The sequence below is a fragment of the Heterocephalus glaber genome, unplaced genomic scaffold (assembly GCF_053883595.1).
Source record: "Heterocephalus glaber isolate CG9 unplaced genomic scaffold, H.glaber_assembly_v1.0 deba00001733, whole genome shotgun sequence".
NCBI lineage: Eukaryota > Metazoa > Chordata > Mammalia > Rodentia > Bathyergidae > Heterocephalus > Heterocephalus glaber.
The window spans coordinates 14,409,061-14,425,733 of NW_028258444.1; the positions used below are offsets into that span (position 1 = coordinate 14,409,061).

The 16,673-nt window shown below is 37.6% G+C and overlaps 1 long non-coding RNA gene across 1 annotated transcript; it reads left to right on the plus strand.

Annotated features, from left to right (window-relative positions):
• Positions 1 to 1,420: 1,420 nt before the first annotated feature.
• Positions 1,421 to 12,966, plus strand: LOC110345542 (uncharacterized). The gene is made up of 2 exons (XR_002388939.2): positions 1,421 to 8,671; positions 10,634 to 12,966. It is a non-coding gene; the product is annotated as an uncharacterized LOC110345542 (long non-coding RNA).
• Positions 12,967 to 16,673: the final 3,707 nt, after the last annotated feature.

Below are 16,673 nucleotides of genomic sequence, written 5' to 3' on the forward strand. Positions count from 1 at the left end.
CATCCTATCCTGGGTTTCAGCACCAAATGTGAGAAATGGTGCACAAGAGACTACCCAGACACAGGCTTTGTGGGAACAATGAGGCTGGTTTATTCCATCCGGTGCAAATGGGCTGAGATCAAGAAAGATGTCAACACTTCGCTGAAGAAGCAAAGTTTTATAGGGTTTGGGGAGGGAGGGTTGCTGTCTTAAGGAATCAAGTGGAATGCTTGTGGTTGGAGGACAGTCAGTGCAAGTATGTAGATAACATTGGACTTCTCAGTGCTAGAGAGATTGCATGTCCTGTTCTAAATTTTCTTTATGGCCATCTGTTCTGTTTACTGAGGAGAGTATGGCCCTTTGGCAGTTTCCTGTTGTTTGTTGAGGATGGCATATTTGCTGAGAGAGTCTCACCCAGGTCAAACATGGCAAGTATAACCTGAAGGAATTCAGAACATGCTATCCCAAAATGTGCCACTCTAGTATATTGGCTATTTTGAGATAAAGGCACTTAAAAAAAAAGCCACAGGTTCAAAAAGGACATTCCAGTTCCTCCTCCTTTAAAAAAAAAATGGGAGATGAAATTCCCATGTGAAAGCTGCCCTTTCATACCAGGATAAAAGAAATGTTAACGTCAAACACAAAAAGTTGAGACCAACAGAATTCATACAAAGCTTATTAAAGTAATTTTTGTAATCTTCCTTTAGCCTCTTCACGTATTTTACTTTTGCACAATTGCCTCTTTATGTTCAATCCAGTATAAAAGTACTTAGCTTTTGCTACATGTTTGGGTTATTTCTTCATGAGGGGTCCCATATCTTTTTTTTTTTTAAATGAGGAAAGGTTTATTTGGCTCAGTTTGCAGAGGTTTCAGTCCATAGTCAGCTAGCTCCAAGGCAGGGTGGCATGGCAGAGGGGCATCGCAGAGGAGAAATAGTCCACAGCAAGCAGGCAAGTGAGAGGCAGAGGTCCCATATCTTAATTATCTAAATTATATTAGATAAATGTATACAGTATATTTTTCTCCAGTTCATCTGTTTCATTCCAATCTGTTAGACCAGGCCGGAGCCCCTTAGAAAGTAGAGGTAAATCCTTGCCTCCCCTATAGAACTCACAAGGACAGGTACACATTGCTCAAAGCACAAAACTCTATCCTCTAAAGCACAACTAAAGGCTTAGGAATGTAGGAGAATTTCAGTGAGACAAGAAGAACCTCAATTTGGATATCAGCTCTCATTCCATAGGTAAATACCCTGTTGTTAGAGTAGGAGGAGTCTTCTGTACAGATCTGCTCCAGTCCCCACCCACCTGCTATGTTGCTGGAACCAATGAGAATCTGGCTCTTACCCAACCTCTTTGCCTGTATCTAGAGCCCAAACATTACTTTTCCCTAAGCATCAACCAGTAGAGGCTAAACCACATAGCCCTATAATCTGTGGAAGTTGCCAACCTACATAGAATGACAATAGCTGTTTATGCTAGTAGTGGGAGGAGTTTCATTCCTCTTTGTTTCAGTTGTTCCCTTCCAGACTAATCTCTGGGATTTACTTAACTTTGCAAACCAAAGCCTCCTCCCACCCAATTATTTTTTTCAAAACAAAAAGTAATCTTCCTTTGAAAAACAATTCTATTAACTCCCTCTAGAACACAGATATGGGAGACGTTTTTTGAAATAACATTTTTTATTTACCCTGTAGATATACAAATATATTTGGTGGAAGAAAAGTTACCCATATACCCACAGAGTATTTCTTAAAATTTTCATCCTAATTACTTATAACAAATAAGAATTCCAGGAGGAACTAAGCTGGTTATCTGAAAGCGGCCCAGAGTACAATATTTCTTTAGTTTTGTATTTTATCTTCTAAAATTCATGTACATTTTTGCATTTAAATGCATAATATAACCATTTATTTTAATATGTAACAAGGACTGAAATACATTTAAGACTTGCAATAATGATATAGGAGATTAGGGCATGATGAAGCTGGCTGAGAAAGTAGGTGTGACCTGTTAATTACAAGATCCTGGACACATGCACAGAATAGTTTCTGCCCTGCACTTGGACTTCTTGGAAGAACTTGAGCAGGTTTTCAATAGAATGACCTAGATCTGACATCAGCCTGAGGCCTGGGATCCCAGCACAGCTTCTCAGGACCTGTATGTAGAAGTTCTCATAGGTTTCCTCAAGATTTGGGCAGTATAAAAGGACACAGGTGCCAAGAAGAGCTTGCTATCATGGCTTTCTTCATGAAAGCCTGCCCTGCTTCCTCCAGGGTGTACTTTTATCTTTTTTCTCTTTTGCTCAATCAAAACTCAGTCTGCAGAGCCAGTTTCTTCCTCACTCTTCACTTTTACTTTTCCAAATAAACTTTGCCACTGCTTTTTGTTTGTTTTGTTTAATTCTTTGTTTGAGATGAGAAGAACCTGGAATCCCAACTCCAGGAGGAGAAGCAGCAACCTAAAACCCTGTAACATTTACTTGGTGAGCCACTTTTAGAAGGAGCTACTAGATTACAATGATTTGCAGTAAGTTAGATCCACAAAATTCTATCTTGTGAAATTTCATTGTTCAAAGTTTATTGAAATGCAAGCCTGTACAACTAGGAGTCCACACCCAATCACCAATCAAGCTATGTTCTCATTTGCATTATTGTGGGCATAACTGATATCCTAATGCTTTTAGAGAACACTACAGTATGCAATTTATGTGAAAAAAAAATGTGAGGCACTAATCAAGCTCCATGTGATGTGGAATTTTGGCACTTTCCAAAGTTCAATACCTTCCCTCCTGTACACACACACACACACACACACACACACTTTTTTGGTTTTCAAATTTAGAGACTATTTGAAAAAGGGGCCAAAAACATGCTGGAGAAAAGATAGCCTCTTTTAAAAATAGTGCCGGGCAAACTGATTATCCACACACAGAAGATTAAATCTAGATTCATTTCTCACCATGCACTAAAACAAAATCAAAATGGATCAAAGACCTAAATATTAAAACAGAAACTGGAAAATAAAACTCAGGAAGACACAGGCATAGATAAAGACTTTGTGAGCAGAACCCCAATTGCACAAGAAATAATAACAAATACTATAAGGATCATATCAAATTAAAAAGCTTCTGCTAGCAAAGGACACAACCAACAGACTGAAGAGAGAACCTATGAAGGGGAGCAAAATTTTGCCAGCTATTTTTCAAAGGGAGGACTAATATTTAGAATATATAAAGAACTCAAAAAATTAGAGTCCCAAAAATTAAAGACCCAATCAAAAAATGGGCAAGTGAAATGAATAGACACTAGACACTTTTCAGAAGAAAAAGTACAAATAGCCAATAAGTACATGAAAAAAATGTTCAGCATCTTTGGCCATTAGAGAAATGCACATTAAAACAACACCAAGACTCTATCTTACTCCATAAGAATGGCTTCTATCAAGAACTCGAAAAACAGCAAATGCTGGTGAAGCTATAGAGCAAAAGGAACCCTTCTGCACTGTTGTTGAGAATGTAAACTAATGCAACCACTATGGAAATCAGTGTGGGTTCCCCCAAAATCTAAAAATAACAATTCCATTCAAGCATTTTTATTATGGTCATCTTATCAAAATAGTTGAACCTTGAAACTATAATGCTAAGTGAAATAAATTAGTGAATTTAAATTAGTGAATGCTAAATGAAATAAATATCACATGGTTTCTCTTATAATGAAAAGCCCAAAGTGTAAATGTAAAGAGCAAAATAAAAGTTAGATAATAGGAAACAGGGAGGTAGTCCTTTTTCAGGTGGGAAGGGAATCTAAAAATGGAAGAGGGAGGAGAGGGAAAGTAAAAAAGATTAAGATACAATATGTACACGTACCAACTCTTCACATGAATGTATTCATTATGTATCACATACATGTACTAATTTTAAAAATGTTTTTAAAGATTAGGAGACCAAAGTAATACAGGATAATGGCTAATAACATGTACCCTGAGAGAATTTATAAATCTCAGTTTCTTTATAACTTCATTATTTTATAAAGATACATGAAATGGTATATTAAAAATACTTTATGTTCCTGGCACATAACATTTAAAGAATGTTTACTATTGGTATGGTCATAATTACTATTTTTTTAAGTTAGTACATGTTTGCAGTACCTGATGATTACATTCATGAAGGGAAGTTGGCATATGTACACAACACGTCTTGATTCTTTTTACATCCCCCTTTCCCCCTTCCCTCCCAGCTGCATCTTTCCTTCCCCTCACCTCTCCCCTCCATCTCTTGACTTCTTCCCATTTGAGAAAGATCTATTTCTGTTCACTCTGTTGATTGTTTCTTTTGCTCTGCAGCTTTTTAATTTGATATGTTCCTATTTCTTGATTCTTGAACCTATTTAATCTTCCAACAGATTGTTTCTGTTTTAATATTTAAACCTATGATCCATTTTTATTTTGGTTTATTACATGGTGAGAGATATGGGTCTAGATTCAATCTTCTTTGATCCTTTTTGTCATAATTACTATTAATAGTCATTTAGTATACCTTATAATTAACAAAATATGAAACACACCATGGTCAGTAAAAATGTGTTTATTAATTGATCCATGCAGGCTTGGATCCCTACCCATTCATCTTACTCTGTACATATCTTTCGTAGTACCCGTAAGAATTGTAATTTGTTAACTTGGGAGAAATATTTATTTAATGTCTCTTACACTAAATAGCAAGCTCCATCATATCAAGGACAATGTCAGTCTTCTTTATTTCTCTACCTTCAGGACTACTACATGCCTGACATGATAAATATTTGAATAAACAGTGTGAGTCATTCATATTTCCTTGATTGGAGCAGACTAAAATAGTGTTCACACACTCTTTATCTTGTATCAAATTATGTCAGTAAAACTATCATATTTAAGTGCTCTTCAGTTGTGGATTATTTTTCAGATAATTTTCTTGTCTTGGAGAATCCAGTCTACTCTTCGCATCTTGTCATTGTAATATATCTAAGTATGTTACCAGTCTGAAATGACAGCTAACAATCCATATTTTCCTTGTTACATCTCTAGCTGCAATATTTGACAAATTAAATTGTGAATATGTAAACATAATGCACTGTAGATCACTATGGCCAAGCCTAATTCACTTCCTCCCGTGGAGGACTCCAGGGGAGAACAGGTGACAAGAGGGCATGGTGGAGCAAGGCCTGGCCAAGAAGAGGATTATTTTCCTCCCCAACCATTCAACAGAAAACCATCAAGCATGATGTCCTGCAGATCTTAGCTACTCTCCTGGCTCTGGTTACAGTCCAGTCCCTTTGATCTCCCCCTGCACTTCCCTTAACTCTATCAATAAAGGTGCTTCAGATGCCAGCCAGCCCCTTTTATCCCATCAGGAGAAGGGGTTTCCACCTGGCCCCAGCTTTATCAGCTTTATCATTGTCTTTGTCTGTCTTTCTTAATCTCCCATGGTCATTTCTCACTCCATGGACCCTAAAGCCATGCAGGCTGTGGCAGTCCAGAGTTGTGACAGAAGAAAGGGAGATCACAGCTAACATTTTTAAAAAATTAAATCAATTTATTATCCCACCTGTGCAAGGAAGTGTAATTGAAAGGAATTGAATCAACTTACTATCTGACATGTGCAAGGATTTGGAATTGCAAGGAAAGAAGGAAAAGGGTTTCCAGTATGTCAGCCCCACTGGTTGAAGGAGAATCAGAAGAAAAGCTTCTCTATATAAAATGTGCTTCTCTCCGCAGACCTCTAAGATAGCAGTCAAGGGTTAACAAACAGCCTGAAGGCTGGCACTGTGCCCAGGCCACTGTCAGCTAAAGCAGCTGTGTAAGCAGCAGACTCTGTAACCTTCAGAGCAACTGTTGGGTGCAGCAGTGAATGAGGGTCAGCCCAGATGGGACTAAGTCAAGTCAGCATTTTTACAGAGAAAAATTCAAGGTAAACCATCTCGTGGTATGTTCTATAGTCTCTAAACCTCTTTTTCCATCAGTAGCAACATGACCAGAAAAGCCTGCTGGTCTCAGGATTCTCTTCAAGAATAGCCCACATTAATGGATCCAAAATCACTGTTTCTATACCTGGGAAGAAAAAAACAATTTGACGGTAATCAGAGCTGAGTCTTAAGTATCCATTTTATTCCATTGCTGGATTCTCTTAAGTAATATAAGTAAGATCCTTAACATTATGTCCATGAAATTAATAGTTATGGTCTGATCCATCCAAAATATTACCTGTTCCTGAGATGTGTCACTTCTTCTATTTAGCCACATGCTGCTAAAAGAAATTGCCACTTGCTTAAGAATTCCAGCTAGTCACCAGCATGGACCACCCTAGGGATGCTTCCCAGGCAGAAGCAGGAGTTCTGAGAATAGCTCTGGTCTGGACACAATTTATGTGTCTGGGACAGAGTATCTGACTTCCATTGAGGTAATCCCAACTTTTACTTAGGCTATCGTGTTTGCTAGCTCAGGACTAGAGAGAGGTTTTGGTGCCTCCTCCAGGTGCTGGGAGAGGAATGAGAAGAAAACCTGCTGGGTCTGTTTCCTGTGTTGTAGTGGAAGTGAAAGAATGAAAGCACCATGAAGAGGAAACAATGAAAGACCAGTAGCTGTCAAGTCCATATTCTAGTTACCCCTAAACCCTAAACGCAGCTGGGGCCCTGGTTTCTACCACTTGCTAATTTAATACCCTGACACCTAGTAACAATTCAGTAAGTGATGAAAACCCTTAATGAGTTCCTTGTCCATATTTTAGAGCCCCCCTCAGTCACAATTCTTAGTCTAAAAAACACATTTGTGTTTTTATATCAAATTCTTACAAATGTGTACATGTCCAATGATACTTTATCACATATTTAAGATCTCTTTTTAAAAATGAATAAAATTATATGGTGTTAGAAATAAACCGTAGTATCCAGTAAGTATGGATGGCAGAATCTGGGATGCTGAAAAGCAGTAGACATTGTATGAAAAAGACACATAATTGTACGACATTTTCCACAAATGAAAACAATTCTGAATTGCAAAAATGAATTAAACTACAATGCCTAAAATCTACATTAAAATCATTACTATACTTGTAAGGGTGCCAGAACAAATATATATACATATTATCTGACTATTCCTGTGGAAAATTTTATATGAAGGAAGAACATACACATATACACATATTCATTATATGGTATCTATCAATAGTAAAATGCACCCAAACCCTATAAAGCTATAACAAAATAGTTTCAGCATCTAGGAGTCAAAATCCATTCCACTACCTGGGGTTCATCAAAAGTGTGAAAGGGCCAAAGCTTGTCTTCAATGTTTTTCTCATGAGCAGTAGACCTGTGCCTCTCCAAAATCTAACTGAGAACACATTTCTTAAGAAACTGTCCTGGAAAAATGAATTGCTTCCTTCCCTGGTCTCCTATAAATTGTGCAGCTTGTTAAATTTTCCATACTGTACACTATTTCTACTTTCCCTGCTAGAATATGAGATTTTCAAGGGCAGAGATTGTTTTGAAAAGCAATAAGTGTTAATCAAATAGATTGTCCTCTCCTCAGAAGAACTGACTTAAATAAATGAGTCAAAATTCAATTGATAAAAAATTACATCAACATAAGTTTCTTATATTTCTGTTCTCTGTGGATAAAAGCAGTGACTTTTTTATCCAAGACCATAGTAAGAAATACAATGTATTTTATTTTGGAACACAGTACATGTGGACATAGGTATATAAAACCAAAATAAAAATTTCAAAAAACAGTATTATTCTTAAAATATGTGGCAAGTTCCAATATCCATTTTAATCTGTTTTTCTGCCTTTTCCTCTTCTTCTAACTTTTCCTCCTCCTTCCTTATAATACTGGTTACGATCCATTAAGACAATTTCATGACCCCTAATGAATCCTGACCCACAGTTTGTAAACATTGGTCTAACTGAACCTTCATACAGACATATCAGAGAAATAAAGTGGATTGGAATCCTTAAAATGAAGAAATTATGTCTGTATGATTACTTTATAGATCACAAAATCATACATTAAAAGTCATCAGAGAAATATTAGCTCAGAAGCAAAATTTAGAGAACTCTTTCTCTCAGAATATTTCTCATCTACTGACTACAATACCTTTAAAGTAAACAGAAGTTTGAAAGATCTATTCATTCCTTTAAACAATGATTTACAGAGCACTGTGTTCTAGGAACACTGTGTTTTAGCTACAGAGATGAATGAAATATACAAAGTCCCTGTCCTCATGAGTTTACATCCTAATGAGGGTATTAGAGATGAAACAAAGATGTTTACTAACAGTAAGTCCCCGACTTACAAGCGTTTGAGTTGTGAACTTTCACAGATATGAACAGACCATTAATTACAAACATTTGTAGGTGTGAACAAATTGCGGAAGTAGCTCCCATGTCTGCTGGACATTGTCACAGTTGTGCAGCTGTGAGCTTATGTACGGTTCGATAGTGTGCAGCAGTACAGTGCTCAGTCAGAGCCCAAGATGTCTGGAAGCAAGAGGAAAAGCAGTGATGATGTGAAGGCGACTGCTAGGAAGCACAGAGCAATAACCATGGAAACAAAATGAAAATAATTGAGAGATTGGACTGAACCAATGAAATGGGAGACATCACTTGCTCTTATACTGTATAGGCCAGCTGTTGTATTGTTCCAGCATTTTAAGGTAACTGTAAAAGTAAAAATAGTTTATTTACAGTATTTTTGTGTGTGTATGGATTTTTATGCTTTACATTGTATATTTGTGTCAAAGATGTACAGTAGAATTTCGGGTAGTGATAAGTGCTATAAAAACAAAATACAGTAAGGGGTTAGAGAGAGATGAGGAGTTATTTTTGTATAGAAGGTCCTCTCTGAAGGTGAATCTGAGCAGAATCTGGATGAGCCACACAACACTGGGAGCATTTGTTGCTTCCTCTGTCAAACACATATGTGTTAAGTAAGGTGTTGTGGGCAGCTGACATGGTCAATACATTTAGCAATCACATCTGAGGTACAGAGGGGCCTAATCGTGACCCCTCCCAAGGGAAACCACTGTGAAGGCAGGTTACAACTAACTAACATGCCTCTCCCTTTTCTCCAGCACACCAGCCACAACCATTTGTACCAGGCATAGGCACTCAACCCAAGGGATCCTTGATCCAGGGTTCATTTCAATAACTAGGTAGAAGGGAGGAGCTATCTCTTGTTATGGATTGAGCTGTATCTCCCTAAAATTCACATGTTCAATTCATAACCCCCAGTAACTCAAAATGTGACCTTATCTGATAACAGAATTGTTGCCCATGTAACTAAAGTAAAACGATTATATTGGGGCAGGTTGAACCCCCAATTCAGTAGGACTACCGTCCTTACAAAAGCTGGCAGCTGTCTTTTGCTCTTCTTTTCTGTACCCTTTCCTCCTTCCTGGTGGCTGGAATGCATTTGTGATGGAACGGAAATTATAGAGGATGAGGAGCCACACTAGAAGGAGCCTGAGTAATGAAAAGCTTTGTGGAGCAGTGTCTTAGTTACTTTTCTCATTGCTGAGACAAAATATCTGACACCCAAAGTTAAAGGAGGAAAGGTGTATTTGGCTGACAAGTTCGTAGATATTTTAGTCCATAATTGGCTAGCTCCAAGGCAGGGTGGTGTGGCAGAGGGGCATCACAGAGGAGAAACAGTTCATGGCAGGCAGAAGACAACAAAAGCAAACAACAAACTACAAGGAGCTAACAGCAAGCCTCTTTCTGTTTCTTATATTGTATATATCCACCCTCAGTGCAGATAGCACTCACACCCTTAACCCTAGCACCCTTAATCCTAGCTTTGCACCATGAACCAATCACTCTAGATCCAGCCACCTCTGAAAAATCCGCACCTATGACCCAGGAGGCTTTGGAGGGACATCTAAACACAAGCCATAACAAGCAGTTATCACATCAGCACTGGGCTGTCCACATCTGGGCTTTGTCCTGGGTCTTTTATTTAAACCATTGTTTGGGGAGGTTTGTTATTACAGTACTTGCTATTGAGTCTAATCTTAAGCAACACAAGAGTTACAGAGTGAAAAGAGGAGAAAAACAGAAACCTGAGGTAGAAATTTAGCTATAGAAAGGGAAAAACAGATTGAAAAGGAATAATCAAAGAGATAGGAAATCCAGAAGAAAACTATATTTGAAAACTAGAGTATCTTAAAAAAGAAAAAAATAAAGCATTGATGTTAGTATATCAATGGATATGGGGACCAAGAAATATCTAATGGTAGGTTGAGTGGTTCTAAAGGGTTTTTCCTGAACCTGCAGCATTTGTATTATCAGGGAACTTGTCAGAAATGCACATTCTCACATCCCACCCATCTGGAGGAAGGGCCCAGCAAACCATGATCTAGAAACTCTGGGGCTGGGCCCAGCAGTCTGTGCTTTAACAAGCCTACCAGGTAATGCTAATCTACGCTGAAGTTTGACTGGTGCTATGGCTTGAATGTGTCCCGCTAAAATTCAAATGTTAAACCTTACTGGCCAGTGAGATGACATTAAAAGCAGGGGCCTTTAAGAGGTGATTAGTTCACAAGGGCTCCTGTCGTTGTGAATAGGGTTAAGGCCTTTTTAAAAGAAACTTCACAGTCTTCAACTCCCTTGTATTTCAGCCTTCTGCAGACAGAACACTGTTCCTCCCCTCCTGAGGAGGCAGCAACAAGGCGCTGTCTTAGAAATAGGGCACAAGTCTTGTGGCAGCATCGCAGGAGGCGGATGGCGGGGATGGCGTTGGCGTGGGCCTGGAAGCGGATGTCCTGGTTCTACTACCAGTACCTGCTGGTCACGGCGCTCTACATGCTGGAGCCCTGGGAGCGGACGGTGTTCGGTAGCCTCCCCGGCGGGCCAGGGGCGCGGGGCCCAGACTTTTAGCTGCTAACAAGATATGGTTTTTATCTTACAAGGAAGTGGAACCTGACACCTGCATTGAGACAAAGAAATAAACGCTGCTTCTGTGGGTTAAGAGGAGGGAGAAGAGGAGGCTGGCATGATTGTGACTGATAAATTAATAATTCCAGTCCTCCAGGCTGGCGGTTTTCAGACTTTGGGTTTGTATTCCATGTTGATTTCCGTCGTGGGCATGGCGCTATACACTGGATCCGTCTTCATGCCCCCAGAACATCGTGGCAATATTGCACTACTTTGAAACTGTACAATGACCATCACGTGACCAGGATCAAGAGGTTCCTTGGAGAAGACCCACTCTACAAAGTTGGAATGAGTCTTCCTCAGATGTCCTAAGAAACTACTGGATGTCAGCGTAACTAACCTTATAAACATGAAGACTAAAATTCATGAGTAGAACAGAAAACTCATCCTGACTCGTGTTGTGTTCTTTATTTTTGATTCTAGAAGAGGCTCTTGTGTAGTAGTTTTTGTCTATTTTAACATTGTAGTCATTTGTACTTTGATATTAGTATTTTCTTAACCTTTGTGACTGTTTCAATATTACCCCATGAAAGCTTTTTTTAATGTAACTTTTAGTATATTTTAATTGCCTTGTATTTTTAAAACTCAAAGTAATTAGCTGGGCTTTATCATTTTTGCTATTGTATGGTCTATACATCTGCCTAGATATATTTCTACTCTTGACCAAAGTTTTGTAAGAAATAATACAAGATTTGGAGCAGCAGGCTGGGGAGGGAGGATATTTTATTGAGAATTACTTACAAAAGACTTATCTGTAAACCTGAACTCAGGAGTACAATTTTAGCTATCTACTCTTAACAGTCTTTGCTTTAAAACTATTAAAATGTTTCTTGCAATGAAAAAAAGTAAAGATCTTGCTAAAATTAAGATAAGGAACATTTCACCTTTTAAATATTTAATTATGAGGACTTATTTCCAGAAAACTTTGGTGATGATTCTTAAGAGAATAAATGGTTAGTTAATAGCATTATTAATGCTTCTGTATACTGTAGAATTTTTTTTTTTTTTTTTTTTTTTGGTACTAGGGATTGGACTTGGGACTTTGCACTTTCAAGGGAGGTACCGGAACCACCGAGCTAAATCCCCAGCCCAATGTAGAGTTTTTAATAGATGGAAATCAGTTTCCACTGAGGGCCACTATTAACAGCATATGTATTTCCTTAAAGTTAGTTTCATGATTGTAATGGGTGCTGCAAGTGCATTTGCACCTTGCAATAAGATGTAATGAGATGAATTGTTAAAAACATAGCAAAAAGAAGTGTAAATTTGGCTAAAAAAAAAAAAAGAAATAGACCACAGCCCTCACCAGATCCCAAATTTGCCAATGCCTTGATCTTTGACTTCCAGCCTCCAGAACTATGAGAAAAATCAACGTTTGTTCTTTATAAATTACTCAGTTTTAGGTATTTTGTGGCAGCAGCTCGAATGGACTGTAACAACATCTTTGGTGAGAAATAATAACAATAATAATAATAAATACCAGATGTAGTGGCACATGCCTATAATTCCAGCACTCTGGGAGGTTGAGCCAAGAGGATCACAAATTTAGACCCAGAGTGGGCAACTTTAACGACTTTGGTAGACCCTGTCTCAAAAATAAAACCAAACAAAAAGAGGTTGAGTTTTAGCTTGTTGGGAGCAATGCTACATAATTCTAGGGAAAAATCATTTGGTTAGCCTAGTTCTCTTGCCTACAGCCAAGCTACAGAATAACTCCAGTTTGGCCTCCGGTCACAACTGAGACTTCAGTGATCCAGTGATGCTGTGATTCTCCAGGATAAGAAACATCCTGGGAGAACAAACATCTGCTCAGTTCCTCGTTGTTCTTGGACTGTTAACATCTTGTTTACCCGAGATGTACTGAACTCTCTGCAAGCCTTTTGTTACACCTTGTTTATCCCAATGTGAACTACTGAACTCTCTGCAAGTCATTTGTTACATTTGTTTCTCCCGATGTACTGAATTCTCTGCAAGTCATTTGTTACGAGGTACTGAATAAAAGGTGTGGTAAACTGGGGGCATTTGTCTTTGCCGCCCAAAGCCGCACTGATCAGACCCTAAGCTCAGCTTCTTCTCAGTCTCATTTTTCTACCTTTCCTGTGATTCGCCGTGTGCTGCCGTGGCTCGCAGGAGACCAGGACTAACTGCAGAGGTTCTGGTAACGTCCCCTTCCCCTGTTCCCTACATTAGCTCAGTGCAGAGTTCCTAGGTTTAAGCTCCAGTACTGAAAAATAAATAAGCAAAATAATAATAACTACTACTACAAGAGTTTATTAGTATAAGGTTAGAGTTAAGTAGAAGAAACAAGTTTCAGTGGCCTATTACACACTAGGGTGACTATAGTTAATAATAGTGTATATTTCAAAATAGCTAAAAGAGAATTTTAAATGTTCTCACAAGAAAATGATAAATATTTAAGTGATGGATATACTAGTTGGCATGATTGATTATTCCACAGTGTTCATATATATATCAAAACATCAAACTTTTAAAAACAAACAAACCATCAAATTGGATTCCATAAATATATACAATTGTTATTTGTCAATTAGAAATGCATATTTAAAAATGAGTACCACAGATGTTGGGTCACTAACTTCAGGCCAGGCTTTAAAACATTTTTCTTACATTATCTTATTTGCTTCTCACAACAAATGCATTTTATCAATGAGGAAACCAAGACTCAGAGAAGATATATACAAGGTTACACAATCAGCAAGAAGGGGAACCATGTCTTTCTGATGCCTAGGACATTCCCAAGCCCTTTGCTAATTCACCTTAAGGGTAACCAGTGATATTATCATAGACTATCTCAGTCAGATATGAAGACAGACACCAGAATGCAGGCGATTTGGAAGAGAGGAAGTGGAGAAAGTAAGTGCAAAATATTTTTTAAATGTTCACTGTAATGCTGAAAAGAGAAATAAAATGAAAACAAGAAAGAGAGAGAGAGAAGTGGGCGAGAGAATATTTGCTTGCTTGTTTTTAAGGAGAAAACAGGAGTACCAAAGGAAAAGAGTTTCAAGATACAATAATGTGTTAGAGATTTCAAAAGATTGGACTTGAGCACAATAGGGAGGATAGATAAGGAATGAAATATTGTTAAGAATGCTTTGAAGTAATGGGATATTTATCCAGGGAAGGATAGTGACTTAGGCAGAATACAATAGTGAGCTTTAAATATCTGGTGTGCTACAGTAAAGAAGAGGAATAAATTTTGTTTATATAGTTCCAGAATAGACAAAGTGTTCATTTGAATTCCAGAGTTCACTTTAAAATAAAAAAGAGATGGTGGGGGTGAAGGGCGCATAGGTAATGGGGAAAAAATAAGAACTAAGATACATCATGTTCAGGTACAAACACCCAATGATAAATGTAAATGTATTGTATACCTAAAATGTACCAATTAATATATAAATAAAAATAAAATATAAAAGAGCAATCTAATGGTGTAAGTTATTTGAAAACAGAATGACTTCCCCTTGGAGCTGGTGATTTTCATACAGAAAGCTCTTAGAGAAAAGCTCTTTAACATCCATAAGGCAAGTCCTATATATATAAGGGGTTCCTGTGACATCCTTAAGGATTTTTAACTATGCTAAAATTCTGCGATATGTCTTGTGCTGCCTGTTTCTTTGGTAAATCATTAAAGTATAGTATTGCTTGCAGTGAGAAAGATTTTCTTTCTATTGTTTATATCTTCAAGCCTTTCTGCTTTTATTTATGACTAATAGAGGTGGAAAATAGATCACTGCCTACATTTCTGGCATTATCAAAATAATTCATATATTTGAAGTAATTTAAGTCACCATTTAAACTGAAAATCAGGGATTCTAAACTCTCATATATTTATATATTCTCTTTCTAAACCTCCACTCATTTTTCTCTCCTCAGATGAGATTGACATTGTAAACAATTGACTAGATTTTACTCTCCTGCTAAATTGGAGTCCTTTTATTACATCTTTTCATCACTATTGCCTGTTGGAAGAGTTTGTTCAGAACAGTCTGCAGGTATCATTGCAACTTCACAGGCAGCATGTCTTTTCTCCCATGTCATAAATATCATTACTTCCAAAGAAGAGGAATCATACTTCAATAAATTTATGAGAGAAATACCACAAAACCTAGGACGTATCTCAACAGATTCCAGATCAGCTCTACAGAGGTTTAATCTGTTCTTCTCACAATGTAAAGACAGCACCATGACCTGATCATTTCCAGGTCTCTCTGCTGGGAACAACCAGACCATTGGAAACAGAGCTAGAACTAAAGCCCTCTGTCCTCCAAGAAGATAAACAGAATTCACCAACACAAATGTTTGCTTTTCACCCACTGGTGAGAAGGCAAACCCTAGGCCTCACGGTGAGCTCTGCAGAGTGATACCATCTGTTGCACCTGTCATGGGAACGGTTGGTCCATAGACCATGTAGATTGCAATCAAGGGTTGGCCTTTACAGAATTGCTATTTCCTCTCAGGATCAAATCCACAGCCATAGCAAGTGCTTTGTGAAACCTGATTTAAACCTGGTTTTGCAAAGTTGTAAGTGACTCAAGCTTCCATCTCTTAGGGTAAACTTAAGAAATAAAGTGTTGACCTTTTGTTCTTGGCTTGTGAATTCAGAAAGATGATTTCTAGGGTTGATTTTGGTTTTTAACTTGAATTGCAAAAAAGTACTTCCTTATTTGTGGTCTTCCTCTCTGTAGTTTCAGTTGCCCATGGTTGACAAGAAGGACGAGTGCAGTATGGTGAGATATTTTGAGAGAGAATATGTGAAACTACATAACTTTTATTGCAGGGTATTGTTACAATTTTTCAGTTTTATTATTAGTTGCTGCTAATTTCTTGCTGGGCCTAATTTATAAATTAAATTTTATCATAGTTATGTATGTTTGTGTAGGAAAAAAAGCCTAGTATATATAGTTTACTACCCATAGTTTCAGGTGTCCCATGGGTGTCTTGGAATATATCCACAGATCGGTGAGGGGTTACTGTGTGTGATCTTGCTTTGACCAGAATGTTTTTCCCTTCACATACTTTTATGAGACTTAGTAAAATGCAATAATTAATGCATAATTACATTTGTATATATGGGGGTGTATGAGTTTTTGGATGCTTGGCTCTGAAGCTTTGATTAAAGTTGCAGTTCCATTTGACATGTTATCACATGATAGTTGGTGTACACATATATAAGAACATGTCTGGGGAGAATGAAAGAATGCATGCCAAGTACAGCGTACTCCTAAGCAGTGCTTTCAAGAAAACAGTAATTTATACAGAAGAATTATGTTGCCAGTCTCTGTGTCCTTCCCAAAAACTTGAAGGTTAATAAAATTTACAAGGAATATAATCTATAAAGGAAGAATTCTAAGGTTCTATGATGTTTCTCAAAAATAATTTGCCAATGGTACCTACACCAATGTATTTCAAAAATTACTATACTAATTTTTCTCATCTTGTAGAATACTAAATAATCTTCAAATGAGGTTTTAAATTTATTTGTAATTCATATGTGACATTTTAGTTAAATTGAAAGAATTTTTTTTTCTAGCACCATGGATCCAACCCAGGGCTTCATGGCTGCTAGGCAGGCACTCTACCACTGAGCTACATCCTTAGCCTTTTGATTTTTCCTCAAAATATTTGGAAGAACTAGTTTGAAAACTAGTGTACAATATGGAAATGAGAATTTATCTCTGACTCAATTCCTGAGTGCTTTGATGA